The following is an 18,772-nucleotide window of genomic DNA, read 5'->3' as shown; positions in this document are numbered from 1 at the left end:
ATCACCACTAAAATTCGAAATAAATGGCAGCGATACATACTGTTTTGTTTGCGTCTGGATGACGTAGTCCGGTGTCTAAAATATTAAGTCATAAGGGAGATTTTGTCATCAATAAGTGTCGCTGAAATCGTTAATTCAACTGTTGAGAAAAATGATGAGAGGCCTTCAATAGAAACTGGGCCGTGATTAGGCTAAGTGGCACAAATAAACTGTCTTCTTCAGCCTTGCCTCCGGCGTTGTTTTCCAAGAGACTTCAGCATGGTAGCTTGAACGACACAAGTGGATCTAATTAACTCCAACGATAAAAGGAAAGAGCGTTTATTATGCGACCAATAACGTAGGCAGAAGGGTCCTTTATTCCGGGAAGCCTCTGGCCGCCCCGACCCACAGGGCCCATGTGATGTGTTGGCGCTCGTGGACCAGCAGATGCGGCTATGAGATCGCAGCCTTCGACACTTCACTGTGGCGTTCTGTGTCTTCATCTGTTGCGGCTGCTTGTGTAACTCAGTTGCTTCCTCCGCATAGCAGTAGGAGGTATGCTATGTTGTGGCCGACATTGCCGGGTTGGCATATGTAGCCGTACAACGTTGCTTTTATGTGGTTCAATAGGATGTCGTGAGGAAATGTATTGCTTTGAAGTCACCTGTAGTTGTCTCTTGTCAATGTGAGATGTGGGGGGAGCTTTATAACCTGTGTCAAAACCGATGTTCTTGCACCAATTTATAATAGGTTAGGCGTACCGATTCTGTTTCTTTTGCTGATGTTCTGTGGAAAGGGCCTATGATGTTGTGCCGAAAAGCCTGGTGGACGCATACGCGTGCCTTGGTGTTGTTCCCTTTCATTCCTCTCGAGGCCTTTGTGACCCGGAACCTACACGATGCAGGTTTAGGGCGGACGAGTCTCGATGCATATATGTATCTCTGTGGAACTCCAAAGAGTTGTTCACAATAAGTTAATATTTTTGTCGTCATACACGCCTCACAAAACGATTATTTCTCTAGAATTTCTCTTTCCCTATCACTGGGATAGTCAGGGTGAACAGTGGAAGTGCCTCAGACAGCCTGGCCGACGTTCCAATAGGAGGATCTATCCTCGTCAAAGGCCTACAGTAAACGTCGATAGGAAGACCTATCGACGTTATCATAGGAGGACCTATCGGCCAGCCTGTCTGAGGCCCTTCGACTGTTCACCCAGACTATCCCACTACGTGTTTCCATCTGTGGGCTCCCATCTGGATTTTGTCTTTCTCTATCATTTTTCTCATTCGTTCTATATATATATCTCTCTTCTTCTCACTCTGCACTCGTGTGCCCCCCATAATTCTGTCTTCATTCTGGGACGTGAAACCCCACATATTATCATCCACACTCGTTGTGTCCCATAATAGAGTTGTCGCATTCCGCACCCGAGAAATTCTCACGTGTACTCTGGGAGAAAAACAGAAGATGAAGAAGACGATGAAGGTTTAGGATCAAGACAATTTCCCGTTCCCAACTCACGGGCTAACTACCGCCTTATGAAGCTGCGCCATTATTAAGGGAAGAAAATCTCTGGCATTAGATTTCCTGGCATTTTACTTTCTAGCATACGAGTTGCCTCATAGTATTTAATTGTCCACTCCCTTCTCCAAGGCCCCGAAAACAGAGAAGCAACCGAACAGCCAGTGGCTCTACGGAACTCGTCAGTCAAAGCAAAAAAAGAAAGAAAAAGGAAGAATGTGCCTTCGTGAAACGGCAGCAAAACAGCGTCGTCTTTCCGCCGCGTGGTTCCATTGTCGGAGCCCACCCCGCTTATCGACGCGCCCCCTGGCGTACATTCGAACAACATCGCGTCAAAATGAAGAGCATAAACCTTACGCCATGCCATCTACACTTCGCCGCGTCAGGGCAAAGCAAGCGCCCGAGCGGGCCAAGTCGTTTTCTGCTGCATTCGGTTGTTCCGCTGTACCATGAAGATTTTACTTTTTAAGCAAGTTCCTTAGTACATTGATAAAAAAAGATTGGTGCTTTAAACACGTCAATTTCAAGTTTTTGGTTGTTCATTTCAAAATCAAAAATGACGAAGCGCATAAAAGGTTTGTGCAGAAAAGTACGAGGGGTAGCGGGAAAGAAAAATTGTCGTTTGTGGTAGTCAGGCCATCTCGCGAAGCAACGTCGTCACTGACATCATCATCGCCCTTTTCAGCACGTTTTCAGGCACATCTATCTTGACAAACTATGCCGAAAATGCCACCTAGCAAGTGCGGTATACAAATTCGGGTTCATCACAATTGAGGTTCATCACAAGTGCGGTATACGATTGAGGTTCATGGAGTTTTCTGTAAGCCAACTACGATCAAAATAGCACTTATCTTTTTGTAAGCCAGATATGTTTCCTTTTTTTGTGAGTAATTTTGTAAGAACTTTGATGCCCAATCCCACGTGTGCTGGTGTACAGTCTGACACTGATATAGGTATTAGGCAACGGTGATCGAGTCCAAGTAGTATGCTACTGGTGGTTAGGAACATTGCTTTCGTTAGTTTATTTTTTCAGTTGTTTTCTTGCACTCTGAGAGGAAGCTGTTGCCAGTGTGTGGTGCCCATTCATTACAAGAAAAAGGCGCAATCATCTGCGTCAAATCGGGAAACACGTGTAACTGACTGCCTCTGTATCTAGATATGCCCCGAAATGCGCGTATGAGGCAATGACACGTCTCGTATAGCCAGAAAAGATCTTACGACCTCACATACGCATGTTCTATATTCTTTTTTTTTTGTTGGTATCTGGCAAAACTATTGCCGTATCATTCACGGAGTGTATTTATTTCTGTTGCAAAAGAATGAATGTATTTTTAGTACTTGTGGTTGATCGAAACGTGCCGGTGCGGTATCACTAACCTGCATATGGTTGGGCTCGGTTGGAGCCTCAATACTTCTCTACCTTTAGCTCTCAGTCCCTGCTCTGAAACAGGCTGGTATAGATCACGTGTCACCTGACGCTTGGTAGATCAGCATTTCTCTTTACAAAAAGAAGAGCGCAATGGCAAAGTTGTGTCGATAGTGCGGCATGGCATAGCATCAATACAACCTTTAGCCATAAGCCTCATCACGTTATCAGCATATTCACACATCCCATCCTCCTTGCTTGTATTTTTCTGATACTATTCTTGTACCAATCCGTGCGTTCCTGGTTGTTAAACCTTTCCTTGTAACCGAAGTGTCCTCTATGGTACCTGTCACGAGTGTTAACGTGTGAACATAACGTAAACATACGTGCAACTAAACAGTATATGTTTGTAACATTTCCGTGTAACTAATGTATCGGTGAATATCGAAGTCAAAGTGGGAGTGTTTGAAGCAATCGAGGCTCAGCTGAAAGATTCTCACCAACTTCTATATGGGCGTGACGATTAGCATCATTTCGGTGTGACTATTTCATCTCTAATCTATTGGTGAGGTTTTATTTGAAATTCGACGTTCAACACAATACCACGGTGTGCGCGTTAAATGTAATCAATTTGCTTTCCATACAAGGAATGAGCACGTGTGCGTGCAGTACCCGCAATAAGTTGCGCACCGCATGTTTTACGGGTAAAATCGCATTACGGTCTCGGCTTGTCGGCTTCTGATGTCGTCACGGTGTGTCATGGAGTCATGATCCATCGTAAATTGAGTCCGTGTATGCACCGCCAAAAATTAGGTAAGTCCCTCTACTCGCCAAGCACCACTCTACTGAGAATGAGGAGGGTAACAGTCAGCCCAACCAATAGCCGATGACGTTAAGTGAGATGAAAAAAATTCCTTCCGTACATGCTCTATAGGGAACTGAATAATGCAAGTAGCGAAGGAGAAGAATAAGAGAGAAAGAGAGAGCTACATTCTGACGCAGGTCTCCGACGACGTTACTTGAGTGGGAACACCCTTCCCTCCATGCCTTGCTTCAACCGGGGCAACACCACCACCTCATCAAAGAAATACGTCTCAAAACATTGTATGCCTCACCCTCCCCACTCTTTTTTTCTTTTGTTCTTTGTTGAAGATCAATCGCCACTCCTCCTTGAAAATAACGACGCAACAAAAATAAAAAAAGCAATGATGAATACGGATATTACAAAACACATTCAAAACAGTCGGATAATGAAGAAGAAACTACCAAAGAAAATTATTACGTTAGTACAAAAGACGCTCTAACTTACATACGCTTACATGCGAAGTACTTGCGCTCCATATGGAAATCCAGAGGATTTCGTGCACTCAGGGTCCAAGGAATCTGTCGCATGCGACGGTTGGTCTGGAAGGGAGGTGCGACACATATGCTAATTGGCGCCCGCATTGCGTCTCCCCTCAAGTCTGACCGTGGGCATGCATAGACATGCATGCAAGCGCTGGGAGCTTAATTATGAAAATCGCAAATATTTTGTCTGGCCAACTTTGTTATGTTATAAGCGCTTAACTTCAATACCCGAGTAAACGTGGTGGAAGGACAAACAAACAAACACAGAAGGAAATAAAGGCAAAGGAAAGAAGAAAGAACGAAAGAAAGAAAGAAGGAAAGAAAGAAGGAAAGAAAGAAAGAAGGAAGAACGAAAGAAAGAAAGAAGGAAAGAAAGAAGGAAAGAAAGAAGGGAAGAAAGAAGGAAAAAGGGAAGGAAGGAGAGAAGGATGGAAAAAAATAAGGAAAGAAAGAAGGAAAGAAAGAAGAAAAGAAGGAAAGAATGAAGGAAAGAATGAAGGAAAGAATGAAAGAAAGAAGGATGGAAAAAGAAGGAAAGAAAGAAGTAAATAAAGAAGGAAATAAAGAATTTGTTCTATAAAAGAAAATAATGGCGAAAGATGCGGAACACAGGCCACAGCTTCGAGAGGGCTTCAATCGGCAGCAAAAAAAGCTGCGGTTAGTGTTTAAGTTAGGCTCTTGTGCCCAACACAAGTTTTAATACCTAGAGTGATATGCGCATGAGCGTATTGATGTCAGCAGTACGCCGAGTCGAAACCGCCTAATTAAAAGTACACCTTCGCACTTGAAACGAGTCATTTGCCTCGCGATGCGTCTGTCGCTTTTGAAGCCACCGTGATGTCGCATCGCTGAGCACAGATCCTCCTCAATCCCCAAATCTGTGAGGTTTTAATGAGAAGTCTTTCAACGGACCCAGAGCAGCGCTTACGTTTTTCAAACATTCCAGTCTCCTAATTTAGCGTTCAGCTCCAACCTACGCATTAGTTTTGAAATCTTAAGGCCTTTTCGAAATAAGGAATAGGGAAATGTAAACGAGTTTTCGATTTGCTCAAGAACTTCGCCGTCCCGTTTGGTCAGTGCCTGCTTGAACCTTTCTTTCTCGTAATACATATTTCCGGTACATTTCTTGTCTTTATTGAGGGTTCAACTGCGCTTATTATTTTGTTCGCTGAATATGCGAAAAAATAGTTAGTCAGTCAGTGAAATAGGAGAGAGAGAAACGAGAAAAAAATGGCAGCATATCCACGGAGTGAATGATGGGGAGTGGGGCGAAGCATTCGTCCGTCCATTCGTTCTTGCTTCCGTCCGTTCCTGCGTACGTCTGTGTAACCGTCCATGCGTCCATCCACCCGTCCGTGCGTGCGTCTGTTCGTGCGTTCATCCCTGCGTTCGTCCATGCATCCGCGCCTGCGTCCGTTCATGCGTCCATCCATGCATCTGTCTGTGTGTCCGTTCGTCCATCTATTCAGCACTCCAAGTACCACCATCTCGCATCTTTTCATCATATATTCTCCATATAAAAGCACCGCCCTCCAGCGGACATTTCAAGGACTAAATGGGAGGTGGCACATGCACACTTTCTTACGGCTTGCGCTTCGGGTTTACTTCCCACCTTTAACCACCTCGAGTTCATGGTATATACTAGTTCACTGTATTCATGGCTATGCGGCCCAACGCTCGCTAAACCTTTTTAAAACCAAGGAGGTTACACCCAGCGAGTATAACGTACCAACCCTTTCTTGTCAGATCGTGCTCAATGTACATGCCAATAGCTGCTAATGGGGATCGCAGCGTGCGCGATAAAGGCCGAATGCTCCTGTCTCTCATTCCCCCTTAGCAGCCATTAGCATGTGCATTGAGCACTATCTTTTATTGTTCAAAAACGCACAGAAGAGATCTCTCACCGGAACCACCTTGGAGGTCAAAATCGTAAGGACCGCTATTTCGGGTATGTGCCACTGGTGGTTACGTACTACGAGGGACGCACAAGCCACGCCAGAAGGAGCTTCGCCCCTAAAAAGGAAGGCATGGAGGTTAACCAGATACTAGTATCCGGTATGCTACCCTACACTGGGTTGGGGAATAAGGGTGCATACCCTATTCTCAGTGAAATAACTTTATTGAAGTTCTAAGGGGCTCATTTCCCCCCAAAGGAATTCATTTTTATCGAACACACTTTGTGTCGCTAACCTTAAGCTGATATTTTGTCAACAAATCTAAGGATACCCACTGCTATAGTCTGTTGGATCAGGTTCTCTACTGCTGCCCCGAAAGACGCAGAATCGAATAACAGCCAAGGCGGCCACATTACGATAGAGGCGAAACGCTAAGGGCTCATGTTAGTAGATTCAGGTACACGTTAACGTATTCCAGGAGGCTGAAATTTTCAAAGCTCTTCACAACAGTGTTACTCATAATCATATCGTGGCTTTGGGACATAAAACCTAAACAATTACTATTATTAGTCCTAACAACTAAAGGGGTCATTCTTGTCAATCCCTTTTATTCTTAACAGAATTACACGTTTTAGTCCTTTTGCTTACTACTTAGAATGTTATTGCATAAGGATACAAAAAGGGCACTTTACAGACACGTTCACCCTTTTACATCCATTACCGACTCGAAGTGATCCGTGAATGACGCTGTAGCAAGGGACGACACGCATGATCACGGCGCAAGTTTTCGCCGACTCCGTGTGCTCCGTGGTTGTGAAACAAATTACAATGGAACACCAACAACAAAATCGCGCATTTCGGACACAGTTAGAAAGAAGCAAGCAGCGTACGCAGAGAGTCTCCCACTAACTTCGCGCAGCGCCAGCACTAGGAACTGAATAAAACGAAGTGACCAGTTTTATGCCTATAGGAAGGAAACATCATAAAGTAATACCTGTGGTACTACGTCACGAAATCACCATCTAATAAGATGGTGATTTCGACTATAGTTCGCTCCAGTTCGCTATACGGCGACTATCGTAGTAACGATAGTCGCCGTATAATATATGCTTACGAAAATTCCGATTATGTGGTGTTCTTTAACCTGAACTGTTGTTGCACAGTACGCGCGCCTGTTGCATTTCGCTTTTTTCGAAATGTGACCACCGTGATCAGAATCGAACCCGCGACCTTCTGATCGGCAGCCGTGCAGCGTTACCACCACTCAGCCGCGCCGGAACGCAGCTGTACACGCCATTAATACGGAAAAGTGTTGCGCTACCCGAAGACGTGTGTCAAATGTTGGATGTATACGTTTCCCGTCGTTTCCGGGAAAAAAAGCGTTAAGGAGAGTGTCCATCTCTCAAAGTGTTAGCAGCACTAGGAAAAAAGAAAACTCTGCGTGAAGCAGAAAGGGTGACAAAGTATCTTTGACAGAAACAAACTGAGAGAGATGAAAAATTGCATGGCCCGCTATTTTCCTCAAGTCATGCTTACGACTTCCTTTTTCCCCCTTCTCATCTCACACCCTGTAAAAAAGGCTTAGCGGTTCTTTCCAGGCCTTTTTTTTTTTTCTTGCGGCGCCATCTGTTTGTGGAAAGATTTCGATGGGACGCGGCATTTTCATAGGCGTTTTCAAAACCGCCCGATGGCCAACGCCCAACCGCGAAGCGATTATGGCACCACGTGGCCAGGCCACGTGACACGGCTTCCGACGGCAAAGAGAGAGGAGAGAAAGAGGGCGAAAGAAAAGTGGCGGCGAAAGTGGCGACAGCCGATGGCAGGGAGCCCGAGTTCAAGGCGCGCGCTCCTCGGAGTTACACAACAAGCGCTTCAAGTGCGCGCTCCGCGAGTTGTTTCGCGCGTCGGTCGGCGTCGCTCTCGTCGAATGGGCAGGCTCACCGACAGCGCGCTTTGAGTCCGCCTCACTAGACCGCGCAGTGCGCGGATCGACGGAAGCGCAATCGCGCGAACCGCATCCGGACACAGTGAAGTTTCGGTTACCGGTTCGGCGGCGAGCATCAACGCGTCCTCACTGTTCTGGTGTGTCTGTGCATTACTGATCGTTACGCCTGGCAGCAGCGTGCACCGGATTCTTAATTTTGGTGGGGTTTATATACACTCATCCACTGAGGAAGTAACTCACCAGCTTCCCGGTTAACTCGTAAGTATTTCGAGATTTTTTTCTTCCTGTTAACTAACGTTTCAATGACGTTACTATTCCTGCTGTTAGTTTTTTTTTTTCAAACTTTGAACTTTGAACTTTTTATTTTCCAAAATACCATCATTTGGGATGCCGAGGGCCGGGGTCGAAAGCCTCTTCACGGGCTTAACTAGGACCACGACCCCGTACAAAATGTCAGGGATAGGCGACTGTACATTATAGTATGAAATAAATCAGACAACAACTATGTCGCTCAATTAGATCTGTAAAGGAATGCATAATAGTACTGTGAAGGAATGTATAAATATTTACATATGAACATATATAGACAGAAAGTTCAAGTGAAACAGATCGAAAAAATAAACCTTTAAAGCAATGTACCAACTTCAACTTTGATAATCACATAAAAGATCACTGAGAGTGTACAAATGAAAAATGAAATAGAATGGCATTACAAAGGTAGGACAAAAACGCATCTTTAGCAATATTTTTACAGTGTTAGTTTATTCACATGGAACGGCAATAGAAAGCGCAGCATCTCCTAGCCGTAGTTCGTGCGCGTGTGTGGAAGAAACCACGTGTGAACATGACGAGTGTTATAAAAAAGGATCTGCCAGTTTATACGAGCAAGTGTGCCCAAAAAGTTATCACTTTTCAGTCCTGCGTAATAGCGTTTATTGCTACTTATCCTAGTACCTGGCACTGTATCTGTCTTAACACTCTTGTTGGAGCTTTCTCGGTACCTTGTTCTGTCGTCAACTATGGCATACCCTTTATTTTTGCTGCATTCTTTTACCAACCATTTTATGAAGCTAAGGCAGGCTAGTCATCAATCGTTTTCAGAGGCGTATCTAGGAGGTGGTACACAGAGACCGTGACCATTTTTTTTACCATGGCATAGAGAGCTAAAATGGCCATACCAAAGGTGTGCCTTCCCTGAAATCAAGGAGCCACCCCCCCCCCCCCCCTTCTCTGAAAAAACTTTTGGGCTACGCCCCTGATCGTTTCCTACATACAACTACATACAAATTAATGGAGGAGCTATTTTAAAATCGGGTGGTGTAACCACTGATTTAGGACTTTTCATATGTTTTTTGAATAGTTGATTTTGGTAAACCGACTTTCGGAGAACTTAGGAACAATTGGAAGTTATACTATGCGCTTTCTAATAAACTTTCCTTGTGCAAGTTCACGAAATCAATCACTCTTGTCGAAACTTCTCTGCAAGAATGACAAAGGTTCATGGTAAGACATAAAAAAGGGCGCTATGTGTAAAGGTGGATGGTATAGATGATGGGAATGAGAAACCTCATAGATGGATGGTAAACATGATAGGAATGAGAAAACCTAGACAGAAGGAATCAGATAGAGCCTTGTTAACGCAGGTGGGTCTCCACTGGAGCGAACTAATAAGAATGAGTTAGTTTTGTAGTGAACGGCATTGTAAGTGATTTTGATTAATTTTTATTTATCTGCTATGTGACACATTACGTACATGACTAGGCGGAAAACTAATGACGATATTTTCTACAAGTAATCAAGGAAGAACGGGACCATCAGCATAAACTTGAATGTTGAGGCCAACGTTCTGCGGGACATTATAAATATTAATTTTAAAAATAAATTGAAATGGCACCGTCACTCTTTTCTTCCCTTTCATAAGTTTTCCTGGGTGCCTTGTCTTGCACGTTGTTATAGCAATGCTTTCTGAGTGGTATGGTAAGAAAGATATTTTATTTGTTACATTGAGACTTTCGTGTCAAGCTTTTCGGAGCTCTATTTGCGTTAACTTCTTTCTTTGAAAACTTGATAATTTCGAAGAAATGTGACGGTAATAACTAGTCCAACTTTTTTCTGACAAGGAAGGAAGGAAAATTGGAGGAAGAGAACGGCAGGGAGCTTAATCAGCCTATAGGCAGCCGGTTTGCTACTATTCACCTCATCGCTAATCACCCTAATTGTGTATGCGTCATCACAGAAGAAACCCAACGCGGAACCAAATATGTATTCACGATCGATAACGACTGCGCGATGTGCTGGCAGTAATCCACATGACACCATCACATCATTACTTTTGCTTTGCGTCAAATCCCACGCTCAAGCATTCAAATAAAGACTCAAAGGGGGGGGGGGGGGCTTCAAATAATTAAACTTTATTTTTATTGCTGAAGATGGGTAAGTTCACCGACTTTTCTTTTTCTCGGAGTGAAAATACATTTTCGAATAAAAAGTTAAACTTCCCAGTAAGTTCTATCGGCATCAGCATCACGGTTCATGTTTTTTTATCGCTTTGCGCGAGAAACATCATGTGAACATGGCAGGAAGTCAGTCTGTGACTGCACCGTTGGTCCGAGAAGGATCCCATGTTAAATAATTTATTATGCATACATTTTTTTCATGCATCTTTACCCTGCGTATTCATCATCAGTCAGCGCTAGCACTGACAAATTGCAGTCGTGATTTATTTCCCTAATTAATAATAACATGCACATCACCCGAAATCATTCTTGCATGGATACAAACAAGTAGTAATTTTGCTATACAGTGGATCTGCAATCGGCTTGTACCTTTCGAGATTGAGCCGCAGTTCGCGGCAATATCAGCATGATCGAAGTGCCACTTCTTGTATCCGTAGGGTGCTGCATTGAATCTCACCGTACCAGTATTCCACGTGGACGGAAAGGTGCACGGATTAACTGATAGGATTCTGCTGGAAAAACTCTGAACCTGCGCAGTCGTCTAGCCACTTCAGAAGGACTAGAAAAGGCTCTGCGAGTAGCGTCGTCACCACATTCCCAGCAGTCCGCGGCAAAGTCAACATCATTCAAGCGCCACTTGTATCCGCAGGTTGGTGGCACTCCGTTCTCAAGTTTCTTCTGTAATAGCTTCACCACGGCTGCTGCTGGGCGACTGTGTATTTTGGTTTAATTTTTTTCTTTTTGAGAACTAGTAATTCCGCCCGATATTGAACTCGTGTAGGCATCCCTCGAGAAAAAATTTGAAAAAAGTTGGAGGAGCTCCTAAGTGGTCTAGCAGGAAGGCTCTAGAAAAAAATCAAGAGCCGTTGTATCGAAGGCCAAGGTTCGCACTGGGAGTAGGTGGAATTTTAGGTAAGAATTATGATGCAATCCTGAATACAGGATGACCCTATTGCTGGAAACAAAGCCGTGCTTATAAAAATTAAACATAAGAAGAAAACTGGCAGACCTTGATCAGCATTCCAGATTGAACAACGTTGAAATAAAGGGCGTCTCATGTAGTCAACGAGAAATATGCACTGCCATTCTCAAGCAAGTTGGGCAGGCAGTAGGCTGTCTTGTCTCGACTAATGACATTGATTGTATTCACCGTGTTGTTGCAAAATCTGGTGAAAAAAAAATATCATTGCACGTTTCGTTTGTCGCAAGAAGTGAAGTAAATTCGTTAAGAAGGCGCGCAAACCACGGATCCCCAATCGGCTTCTAAGGAGCGACTGATCAGGCTGTACGTGTAAATGATCACTTCACAATCGAAAACAAGAAGCTGTTTTCTAAGGCCCTTGCATGGAAGAGAAGAAAGGAATGATACTTTCTCTGCACAGAAAAAAAATTGTCACATAAAAACGAGTGGCAGCATTATTTCACATACTAGTTGAATCAGATCTGCACATGTTCACGTAGATCTTTTTTTTCTTTTCGGCTGTGGCCCCGCCGCAGTAGTCTTGTAGTCAAAGTACTCGGCTGCTGACCCGCAGGTCGCGGGATCGAATCCCGGCTGCGGCGGCTGCATTTTCGTTGGAGGCGAAAAAGTGGTAAGCCTGTGTGCTCAGATTTAAGTGCACGTTAAAGCATACCATGTGGTCAAAATTTATGAAGCCCTCCGGTACAGCGTCTCTAATAATCGTATAGTGGTTTTAGGACGTTGAACCTAACATAGCGATTGGTCCTTTTGGCTGTGTTTATGAAATGCGACCTAAAAAAGAAAATTTGGCTTCACTTTCGCCCGCCGAAGTTCGGTCTTTGACATTTGACAACAATCGCTGTCTCGTTCACTTGAAAGCAAAACGCCTTCAGCGTAATCACGTTAATATCGGTTGCTTTCTTTCCCTTCAATTCCACTTTCTTTTGTATACATCACCGAAACCTGGCTTTGTCATGATGAATCTGCGTGTTCGAATTTCCATCTTATCATTCACAATACCGTCACCGCTCAAATGATTGTCATGGAGGATCACCTATATTTCTTTACGATAATATGCCCTACACTAGAAGACGTGACTTTTCTAAACTTATTGCGAAGTGTGAGTTGGTGTGGGTTGAACTAGATCATTCAGTTGTATTCATTGATTGTGAATAATTGTTTTGGACTGCATATACCGCTCGCCATCGTCCTGTTCATGAAAATTTATGATTAATCTCAATCACATTTTCAACATTTTATCTTCAGAAAATAAGCATGTTCTATTTGTAGGTGACATTGACATCAATTTGTCAGATGGCTACAGTAGGCTGTGCGTAAGCTAAACTGATTTTTTTTAATGAATTTAGTTACGAACAACTCATACCTACACCGACAAGATGTCCTCTCTCTATGGAACAGAAACGCTTCTAGACCATGCATTGACTAACATCACTCCCACACCTTGCTCTGGAGCCATTATTACTGATATTAGCGATCATCATCATATTTTCGTCATGGAATAGCTCGGATACTCAGCCAACTTACACGATACTTAGCCAACGTACCCAATTAATTGAACACCCGCTTGCCTCGCAAACGACCCGATTTCAATCTCCACTGACATCCAAAATTTTCTATTACTTTTTTGCATCTTTCTTGATTTTTCGGTCACCCAAAGATGCTCGATTTTTTGTCACAACCAACCACGCCGACGCCAACGCCGCATTTTCTGCGAAACGAGATTTTCAACGCTATCGCGTTAAAACGGCGCCGGAGAGGCGTCGCGCCGGTACATACCGGACATGTCAGGCCAGCACGCGCTGTGGCAGCTGCAGTTTTCTCCACTGCCCCCCTCCCTGCACGCTGGCACCACCGCGCTTTCTTCGTAAAAAAAGACAAAAAGAAAACCCTTTCATGTCACGCTGTGCCACTGTTTAGATGCATATATCCAGCTCTCCCGCTTGGCGTGGCAGCTTGGAAATAGTGCTGCTTATTATATGCGAAGCAGCACTTTTACTCACGGGTGTAACGCCGTACGTAAGTGCGTCCGTACGAACGCGCCGTGAACGCGTTCCCGTCATCGGACGTGTTGCAGCGGTGCCAAGTAGGTCACACCGCAGCTGCGCGTTGACGTCACGCTCCCCCGCACGCGTCCCTTGCAAGTGCGTGCTGACTTCTCTCTCTCTCTCTCTCTCTCACCCGCAGCAGGCTCGTCATAGCTGCTGGCTCCTCCACCCGCTCACAACACACTTCTCTATCGCTTCACCCTCTCCACCACCCGCAAAGGCTCGACTTGATTAAACCTACACTAAACACAACCCACCTTCCTTGTCTTTGCGTTTCAAAGAAACATTAGGGTGTTTTAGAATAGCGCACCGAGATCCATTGAGGTATGGTCACTGCCACAGCGCATGCGTCGTACGCGAGCCGCTGTTAACATTCGCGGCCCGCTCGGAGAAAATCCGAAATAGCGAGTGGCGTGTTCGGGCTGCATGCGGCCCGCGAACGCTGGTGTCGAGGTTATATGTAGTTTCCGTGAATTTGAGTTTGCGGGGCAGCTAAAGTTCCTAGATTGTTCCCCAAGACAGGCAAACGTTATTCTAAATCTCATATTGTGCCCGCTATGCCCGCAATGCCTGCAAACGTTATTCTAAAACTCCCTATTTACTTAACCTTTACGTTTATTGAAACAAACGTTTCAAATAGCTTTACGAGTAAACCCTACAGCTAGTTTCACTTCAAACAATTTTTCCAGCACCCGCGTCAACGCCCGTTTCAACAGGGTCAACGTCATGCGCACCGCGACTGCTTCGCGTCCCATCAGGTTCCCTTTGGGGAGATGGTTCATATTTTTATAACTCATAAATGTGGTTATGTTCACTCACTCTCTCATGCATTCACAAAAAATGGCACTCGCTACCTAGTTTTATATGCAATATTTTATTTTTGCTGAGCTTTCTACAAGCAGAATTTTATACTGTACGTAGAAGCGCACCACTTCTATGTGGTTCGTTATTGAGTACATGACTGAGAGTGCAGGCACTCAATAAAACATGGTTGGTCGTTCCGTCATCGTAATTGGTGTAACATGAAGACGAAACGTTTCCTTACCGAGTACATTGATTTAAGAGAACTAACACAGAATCTGTTGGTCTTTGACAGCTATATAAAGCTCCGCTTTTCATAAATTCATACGCGTTGACGCTTACTGATACATGTGCATCCCGACAACATTAAAGGAACTAATCATGGATTCCATGGTCAGGATACATTATTACACTTTGCCAACAGTACTGTGAGAAGGCTGTGGTAGATATAAAAGGCGTGATTTTCAAACCTGCGAACTATGTTACTGTAGCGCCGTAGATAGCGTGCACGGCAAGCTGGTGTCGCTGACCAGGAGGTCATGGTTATGACTTCCTGCTCACGGTAAATTTTCTTTGCTGAACTCGTTATTTTATTGCGATAGCAATTATATGGACACTCTCAGCTGGATTTTGCTGCCGGCGTCATTCACCGAGTATATATATATATATATATATATATATATATATATATATATATATATATATATATATATATATATATATATATATATATATATATATATATATATATATATATATATATATATATATATATATATATATATATATATATATATATATATATATATATATATATATATATATATATATATATATCAAAACGCAAGAAACAAAACAAAATCATCCAGACAAAGACTTCGGCGCACGAAATCGAACCTCCGACCTCTGAAGTGTGAGGCGAATACTTTATGTGAGTGAACGCCGGGACTATTCACTGCCGGATAATGTTCTACTTCGCAAGGAGCCCGAAAAATGGCGCTACCAACTTTGCCCTGGTATGCCCCGGCTCCCTTCTCGGTGTAGGAAAGCCCCGTAATGTAGAAAAGAAGCGGCGCTCATTTATCGTCGCCACAACATCCTCGCCGCACTGTCAACCTCCTCCCTTATCACTCCCTTTTTTCGCGGCGTCACTTTATGCGTGTCGCCTGATAACCCGGTTTTCTCAGATTTGGAAACCGTCGCCCACGTGCCAGATGTGCTTTGTGGAATTGGCCAGCAGCCCGCCATGGTCCTCAGTCAGGCGAGCCATCTATCGGCATGCCACGAACGAGAACATAATTGGTCCTTCCTCGCCAAGCGCTCGCTTCGCGGTGTTCGCTCACCTTAGGTATTCTTGCACCGTGCCACTGAGCCACGAAGAAGCACCTCCTTCAACGTTCAAACGGCAAGCTATTTATATATGCCACTCACCACTGGCGACAGGCATTTCGGAGGAACTACTACTGTGTTTTCAGCACTACCAGCGAGATGGCGCAACGAGCACGCGTCGCCAGATCGTCACGACGCTGTGGCGCGTACACTCATCTCCCTCGCGTACTTTGCCCCGCAAAGAGAGGACGCTCTCGCGCGCGCTTGCTTATCTCGCGGTGGCGACAATCGTAAACCTTGGTCTCTCACCCGAAGAATTCTGTTGTAGTTATCGGGCGCACGATGGTCACTGCAGTCGTTGCACCATCTCCGTTTGCGAAAAGGGCGCGCCTTTCAGACACAGTGAAGTAACAACTGAGACGCTTAATTGCGTTCATCTGTAACTGTGAGTATGTTTCGTGCGTCATTTGTGCGTGAGAAACGTGGGGCCATTCTACTTGCCATTCTTCGCGTGACCTTTCAATTTGTTGCTATCGCGTTCATTGCTTCGCCTTTGGGGCAAAGCTGTGACTTTTTTAGACGTCATTTCCGTGACGGAAGTACGTCACTGAAATCTTGGTGAACCCCGGAATAAAACATTTTCGTAATAATATTTTAAAACAGCCAATGTTACGCGTACAGTCATCCGTTTCCTAACGACATAATTCAGGCATGTATCGAGAACCAAACCAGGCTAGCCATTCAGAAAGCGATACACATGAGGCCCGGTTACCTTCTTCTTGAAGGTGAATATCCTTCTTGAAGGCAAAGCTCAATCATCCTTCAATATTGGTTGTATGTTACTGCTGCAAGTACCGAAAACAATTGTCTTTAAATTTTTTGTGTGTCTGCTTATTTGCTAACCTAATGTATGCACTGCTTATTTTCTTCAACACAACAATGCCTGCCTTTTCTCATTCAACTTTGAACATGAAGTAAAAAGGCACTGCGTCAAGTATTTTGCTATACTTTTTCAAAGAATGTGAGATGAATGTCTCTCGAACATCCAAATACACATTCAGCTGCAATGCAGAGCTACTCGTCACGCCATTGGCATTGCAATAAAGGAGGAACCGTAACTGCATTTCCCAGAAACTCGTCCACACTTAAACCGTGATATATATTCAGTGCTTTCAGTCGTCTGCCTGGGAGTTTCGAGCGACGCGCCTCCTTTGTGCTGGCGAAATGCTCCTCCTTTCCAAACGCTCCCGTACACACGCATATACATACATGCAATAACATAAAGAGTTTATTACTATGCAACACACTCTTCAAATGACAAGATGAAATGTCTTGCACTGCATGCTTAGTCTATAGAATTAGTTCATACACAGCTGCGAGAAAAAAAAAAAGGTTTCCCAAAGCCTTCATGCAAAGTCAAAGATAAATATATATCACCCCCCTGATTCGACCGAATTCGCCATTGTTTTCATAGTGCACGTGAATATGATAGCTTCTATTCAGAGCATGCGTGTACAAAGCGGGAACGGTTCTCTTCATATATCGTTAGCGCTATACATTTTACGAATGCGTTCAATGACATCAGGTACTTTTGGATGTTGACCTGCGTTTTTAACTCTTTTAGAAGCCAACTATTAAGAAGTGTCTGTTAATGTATCAAATTACGACAACGTTACTTCAAGGTACTTAATATTCTATTGCAACAAAAATAAAAAGATAGTTGTTGAATTATGTGTCATAGTAACTCGTTCTAATTCAGTTGCAATTAAATATCTCTTTATTCTGAAGTCACTGATGCTTACTTTTGGCATAAATAGAATCTAATCTCAGGCTAGAAACGTAGTGCAAATTTATTTTTGGTTATGTCCAATGTGAGCAAGAAAAATTTTGCTTTTCACATTGCTTGCAAGAAGTGGCACATCGCACAACTCGTCAAACGTGGTAGTACCTTCAGAAAAGTGATCATATGTATGTGTACACTGCAAAGTGAGGTCAAATGAAGACAAATTAATCATGCAGGAGGTTCAATTGATCTAATGTACGATATGTGTTGCGATTTCTTAGCCTCTACCTAATGCAAATAACGAAAACAAGGGGTGTACACAAGTGTGTACAGCCGTCAGCACCTTTTACACGAATGCTCCACAGCGTGTCCTGCAGCGGTTTGATTGACGCTGACAACACGTACGTTTTGGTTCTGTTGCCAAGATGCTAACCATACATGCCGACATACTATCTAAGCCTATCGAAGAATTATCTCGGCAAAAGCGCCCAGCACTTCGTCACTGGCATCAATAAAAGTAGCCCTGGCCACGCGTCGAAGTGTTCGTGTTAAAGGTGCTGATGGCTGTACATAACGTCTGAAAGGGTTAAACCAGCACAACATACTCGTAGTTGATAGGCGTTCATTACCAATCGCTAGAAATTTATGACCACCCTACGTAAAATCAAGCAAAGGAGACACCCATGAGATTTTTCGGAGAGCTGCCCAGTCAGACGCACGTGCCTGAGGGCAGTCAAATATGCTAATTTTTAAGCCACTGGTATAATAGTCCCCTTACCTAAACCTGGATATGGCTGAGCTTTATTAGTGGGTTCGAGAGAAGACATTCACATGAATTATATTTTAGTGAGCCTAGCCGTGGATTCAGGTTTGTTCTTCGTGTCAGAGTATGGCTTTTCGTTGCGTATTCAGAAAGTTACTACACAGCCACGGCCTATCCGTCATGTAATAGAGGTTTTCATACCGTGACGCTCTGCCCCCTGTAGGTGTATGCTTTTGTAACGTTTGCTTTAGTGGAATAGAAGAAGTACGTCAATGTAAGTTCTTGTGTGCTAAGAAAGGTTGGTGCTACTACATCTTACATCATACTCCCCCTTCCTATTCCCACAGCGTAGGGTAGCAGACCGGGCATGTGCCTGGTTAACCTTCCTGTCTTCTCTCTTGTTGTTCTTGTCCTCCTCCTCCACAGCGACAGCGCTTTTGGAGCTTGTCAACACGTACAAAAATAAGAGTCCGGCCACTACAGGGCACTATAGGGCAGTCAGTATAGCGAAACCACTATAGGGCAGTCAGTTTTAGGGACAAGGAGTGGAAAAAAGCAGTG

General features: G+C 44.0%; 1 protein-coding gene across 2 annotated transcripts in view; it reads left to right on the top strand.

Moving 5' to 3' along the window:
* The window catches only part of LOC119165411 (vasopressin V1a receptor), a 144,614-nt gene that overhangs the window by 99,542 nt on the left and 26,300 nt on the right, over positions 1-18,772 (top strand). The window contains exons 1-2 of one of the 2 annotated variants that reach the window (XM_075896282.1): positions 8,046-8,310; positions 10,946-11,157. The exons of the other annotated variant lie outside the window; for it this stretch is intronic. The gene's annotated coding sequence lies outside the window, so the exon portion shown is untranslated. Of the gene's footprint in view, positions 1-8,045; positions 8,311-10,945; positions 11,158-18,772 lie in introns of those variants that run through there. 2 annotated transcript variants of the gene reach the window in all.

This window comes from Rhipicephalus microplus, chromosome 1 (assembly GCF_043290135.1).
Source record: "Rhipicephalus microplus isolate Deutch F79 chromosome 1, USDA_Rmic, whole genome shotgun sequence".
NCBI classification, from domain to species: domain Eukaryota; kingdom Metazoa; phylum Arthropoda; class Arachnida; order Ixodida; family Ixodidae; genus Rhipicephalus; species Rhipicephalus microplus.
This window is presented reverse-complemented; position numbering and strand designations above follow the sequence as displayed.